Genomic DNA, 6,132 nt, shown 5'->3' with positions numbered 1-6,132 from the left:
AGTTCTCTTTTTTTTTCTTTTTCTTTCGTTTAATTAGAGCTGTCAGTGGATCAGTGTATCCAATAGAACCAGAAATGACTGAGTCGAAATTCTATGATTTATGTCGCGATTAATAATTGGGATGGGACTGTTTATTATTTTTGTTATATTTTATGCTTAAAAGGCTAGCTAAATTTCATAGATAATATATAAGATCGTTTTGGTTAAAAACATTTATTTTATCAACACAGAGACGATTTGGTATTTTCTGTATGATAGTTCTAGACTTCAAGCATAATCGGGTCTAATCAGGTCAGGCCTGATTAACCCGAATGTCGGTTGGATTTCTGGTTTATTGTATAAAACAGAGACAATTGATGATTGGTTAGGAACCGGGTGACCTGTCGCAAACCAAAACTAACCCATTGACAGCTCTAAATTCTATAGAGGCTTGATTCCAAGCTCAAAGATAGAGCAGCGAATGTGGTGATGGTGTTCTTTTACCAGAAATTAATATCCAGGTACTAAAAGTTAAAGCCGCTAATGGAAAATCAGTATTGCCCCGAAATGCTTCAATGGAATGCTTTCAATTAGAAATTTATTCATGCAAAGGATCCCTTCATCATGACTTTGCATTACCAAGACCCAAGATACATTAATGTAAATTTTCTCTCAGAGGTTAAACTGCATTATCAATTCGGTGGTTGTGTGGAGAAGAGTTCAAAGTTCATTCCTTCGTAAGAAGAGAAGAAATATCGTGACAATCAAAAACTAGCCCAAACGCTTAATTGAGTTATGAGCCTACTACTTTTCTACATCTCTAGAATCAGCAAACTGGAATCAATTCATCGACCCCTGCCACATGCCTGATGAGGCTTTACAAATTGAATAAAAGTTTGCATAGCAATATGGCAATGCAACATGTTAGATATGTGATGACATATATCGTCGCAGAGTTCAAATCACCCCCCCCCCCCACCACAACATCCCACAGCACATCCCCAAAAATGATGAGGCATCATCGGGAGACATTTTCAATACACGGAGGATGTGCTGTGGGACGTTATGGGAAATTATCTTGTGGGGGGCTGATTTCAACTCATTGTTGCATTGTGATGTTAAGGGTTTGGTAAACATTAATGTCTACAAAATATGGAGAGTGAGAGTCATGAAAATGTACATTTTGGCAGCTCCCAGTTGGCAAGTGACTCGGATGTTTGGTTGAATAATCCCTACCTGGAATGTGGCTTGGATGCCTAGCTGAATGGTTCCTATTTGGAAAGTGGCTTGGATGCCTTGTTGAATGGTGACGAACTGGAGAGGTGGTTTTATTGCCTAATTGAGTGGTGACAAGCTAGGGAGGTGGCTCTGATGCTTAGCTAAATGGTGACGAGTTGGAGAGGTGGCTCTGATGCCTAACTGAGTGGTGATGAGCTGGAGAGGTGGCTCTAATGCCTAACTGAGTGGTGACGAGATAGAGAGGTGGCTCTGATGCCTAGCTAAATGGTGACGAGCTGGAGAGGTGACTCTGATGCCTAACTGAGTAGTGGCAAGCTGGAGAGTTGGCTCTAATGCCTAATTGAGTGGTGACGAACTAAAGACGTGGCTCTGATGCTTAGCTGAATGGTGACAAGCCAGAGAGGTAGCTTTGATGCCTAAGTGAGTGCTGACGAGTTAGAGAGGTGGCTCTGATGCCTAACTGAACGGTGATGAGCCGGAGATGTAGTTTTGATGCCTAAATGAGTGGTGATGAGTTGGAGAGGTGGCTCTGATGCGACCTGCAAGGAAATAGTGTCAGAGTGCCCAGGTTGCTTTACCTGGGGTGGGCACTCCGATGCTTAAGTCAATGAATCAGTGACTTAGGGGTGCCTGGGTTGCTTTAACTAGAGAGATGCGAGAACTAAATTGCGCATCTCCTTGAGTCTCAGGGCTTGATGCCCTTATATAGCTGGGTTGCCGTGGGTCTCGCAAAATGCTCACAGAATCTTCAACCCACGACGTAGGGGCCTGTTCCGCTTTAGAAGGAGGATAACGTGGCAGTTAATAAAGGCTTACCATTTCCCTCTGATTCGAGTGGGATGAAGATAAGGCCTACGATTACGCAATGTGATCCCGAAAGGTTCGAAGACAACTGGCAAGCTTCTAGAGAGGCAGGTCGCCAGTTGGACCCCATTTTGGCTAAGGTAAGTTGTCGCCTAGGTGATGCTAGGATGTAGTCTAGCTGTACTAATAGCCATGTGTCATGACGTCAGTGGAGGGCCAAATCTGCACTCATCACAAGGCACAAAACATATGCAATTATTCTATTTCAATTATTATATCATTTTTTCTATTTTACTACTCATAATTTTTAACATTAACAAAATGTCAACTAAAAAATAATTCTCAAAATTTTGAAAAACAATATTATCATTTTTGTAAACAATAAATATGTCATTATGAAATGCAAATCAACATTTTATTTGATAATTTATAAAAATATACAATCCTGATATTTCAATTATTATATCATTTTTTCTATTTTACTACTCATAATTTTTAACATTAACAAAATGTCAACTAAAAAATAATTCTCAAAATTTTGAAAAACAATACTATCATTTTTGTAAACAATAAATATGTCATTATGAAATGCAAATCAACATTTTATTTGATAATTTATAAAAATATATAATTCTGACTTAAAATATATCAAATCTATTTAAATTTCAAACATACATATTATATGAAAATCCATAAATTTTAATTACTACAATAATTATTTCATTATTCATATTTTGATTTTTATAAATTTCTAAAATAAGAAATTATTTTTTTAATATATCATGTACAAATTAGTGGATTTGATAAATTCAATTTATATTAAATCTTTAAATTTTTTATAAATAACATTTCAATTTTTTAAAATAATAAGTACATAGTTATTTAATGAAATTTAAAATATTAATTATTAATTTATAAAAATTTTAAGATATATATCATGTACAAATTTATAAATTTTAAGTATTAAAATAATTATTCTATTATTAGTATTTTTAAATTTCTTTAAATAAAAATCAATTTTTAATAAATATGGATTTGATAGATTATTTATTTTGTTGGTTTATAAAATATTAATTTTAATATTATTCTTTTTAATTTGTAATTGGAGTTATTGAAGATAAGTGTGTACTGGTTAATTAGATTTTATGTAAATATTACATAATAAAAGTTAATTTATTTGATTTATTGACATGAAATAAATGTTGGCTTGGTGGTTCAAGATGCATTGCTCTTGGGTGCTAGGCGACTTGGGGTCTTAGGTTTGAATACACTGAGATTACTCCTTCAATTGAGAACTCGTATTTTCTGGCAACTTGGGAGGGCATTGAAGCTAAAATTACTCCTTCAATCTCTTCTAGACCGACCTTTTTTTTGGATGCAGGGACTTGAGCAAAAAGGTGGGAAATTAAGCCCTCAAACCTTTTTCAGGATGCCCACCTTCGGACTCAGTCGATGGGCCTGAAGGACTGAAAGAGCATGACAACTACCCCCAAATACCAAAAAGTACCCAATTTCCACAAGTTTAGGGATTGGGTAGATATGTGCGGATAAAAAAACGAAATCTAAGAAAAGGGCTACCTAACCACTTGCTCGAGTAATAATAGATTTTCAATCAAAATGGAGAGAGTGAGGTATTTGTGTGTTAAAACGACAGATACCAAGTGCTTCGGAAATCCAACTAACTTGGGGCAATTCTTTTCAGACAGCAATAAGATGTTTTTGGTTTGACTTTGAACTGAATACAAGTGATGACAAGGGGTATCTATGGAAAGCTATGATGGGGAGAAATGGGAGAAAGGTGAGGCCCTACTCTAATGAACCCTTTGGTCTCTAGAGTTTTTTTTTTTTTGGGTAAGACGAGGAAAATAGAGAGCATTTTTGGATGGGGGTAGACCTGGCAAAAAGTTGACCCAACCCATGAATCCGACCCGACCCAACCCGAAAAAACAGGGTTAGGGTCTCATATTTAGCTACCCAAATGTGAAAATGACTTGGGTTGGGTCATGGGTCAATCTGCTGACCGATTGTCAAGTCTAATTGGGATTATTTATGCATTGTTAGAAGTTTTCACTCTTTAATTTTTTCTATTTAGTCTTTACTTTTTATCGTTTATTCTTTAAATTTTTAAGTGTTCAAGTTTTTTATTTTATATTTGGAATTTTAAAGTTAATTCTTTTAATTTTGACATTTTTCATGTAATTTTTCTTTATTTTTTTTAATTTCAATTGTTTTGGGATGGCCCGAATTGACCCATTGGTCAACCCTAACCCAAACATTTAGGGTTAGGGTCTAGCATTTGACAACCCAACCCAAAATCAACCCAAAATATCTTGACCCAACCCAAACCCGACCCACCTAACCCGATTGCCAAGTCTAGATGGGGGGTTTTCTTTACCTTTGACAAAACCTCCCTATGTTTCTCTCTTTTTGTTTAGCAAAAAACTCTTTTCTCGTGTCTTTTTCAGTTGGACAGTTTCCTCTCTACTTTTCCTCTAGAGTTCCCCTCGGCCTCTCCCCTCTCTTTTGCTTGATGACCTCTCCCTCTCCTTCTTCAAAAGAGAAAAACAATGAGAGACCTCTCCTTTCTTTCAACTCGAGTCCCTTCTTATAATGGGAAGGAAAGAGGAGGGGGGGGGGGTAATAAACTTTCGGCAAAAACAAGGGGGCTGATTTGGTAAGTTAGGGTTTGAATGGGTACTATTATAATTTAAGGTTTGGTGTGATTTTGTAATTAGGGATAAAAAGGGCAATATGGTAATTTTGAGATTAAAAAGGCCTTTTGGTAATTTGGGGTTTGAAGGCACAGGTTTAGAAGGGTAATTGGGTAATTTCATGAATGAAGGGTATGCTGGCAATTTTGGTTAAGGGGGCATTTTGGGAATTTGAGGAATGAAGGGTATTTGCGAAAAAGAGAATGAGGGGTATTTTGTTAATGTGGTTAAGGGGAATTTTGGTACCTTGGTAATGGGGAAGGATATCTTAGTATTTTGATAAATGAGGGGTATTTTGGTAATTTGGTATGGGGGGTATTTTGATAATTTTTTCTTTAAAGGGTATTTTGAGAAATTTGTATGGGGGTGTGTTAATAATTTGGTAAATGGATATTTTGGGGAATTTGGGGGATAAAGGGTACTTGTGAAAATTGGAATGAGATGGTATTAAGGATGACTTGGAAGGAGGGTATTTTGGTAATTTAGTCAAGGGGTACTTTGGAATTTTGGAAGAAGGGGTATTTTGGTAATTTTGTTGAGGGCTATTTTGGGAAATTGGTTAAGGGTATTTTTCTAACATTGGATGAAGTGTATTTTTGGAATTTGGAATGGAGGGAATTTTGGTGATTTGGCAATGAGTATTTTGAGGATTTGGGGGCTGAGATTTGGGTTCTTTGGGTTCTCTAGGTTTCAAAAGGGTCAGAGTGGTCTAATTGATTGTTCGAGGGTGAGTTGAGATCACTCTGAGAATACAACATCCAACTACACATTATTGGAGACGTCTCCCCACGAATTTAACATACAAGTGTAGGTGATATTCCCGAAGTGTGGTTGGATACCATGCTCTCAGTGTATTTGTTTGCTTTTTTGTTTTTAGGAGATCCATGCTCCTCTAATGCTCCTTAAGGATCATAATGCTTCTATATACTACTTAAGGGAAGAAAAGAAAAGTGATTCTATTATTCTTGACACATAAGGGAGTGTATTCTAGCACGAATGGTTTTATTTTCCATAAAAAAACAGTTATGACATTTGCAAATAAAATGCTATTATATTTAGAAAATACTATTAATATAGCAATATTTTTGCTCTGAAACAAAATTATATATATTGCTAAACACCCGTAAATTAATAAAATGATGAATGAAAATCACTTCACCTAAACAATATTCTTCCAACTTAGATAATTTGGATTTTTTGATAGATTTCATTTAATTTTTAGAAGGTCTAGATTAGTTAAATTTTGATACATTATTTAAAAGGTTGAGACCAACCGAAAGATTGAGCATAAAGTTATGAACTATGCATAAAGTTTGTATTTAAATTGTACTTTGTAACTTATGACCAAGTTACCAAGATAAGCAAATCATTGGAGGCAATATGTGTTTAGTCCTTTCAT

The sequence above is a fragment of the Nelumbo lutea genome, chromosome 5 (genome assembly GCF_056320005.1).
Source record: "Nelumbo lutea isolate HS-2025 chromosome 5, American lotus-T2T, whole genome shotgun sequence".
In the NCBI taxonomy this organism is placed as follows: Eukaryota; Viridiplantae; Streptophyta; class Magnoliopsida; order Proteales; family Nelumbonaceae; genus Nelumbo; species Nelumbo lutea.
The sequence above is the reverse complement of the archived record's forward strand: the minus strand, read 5'-3'. Positions refer to the sequence as shown.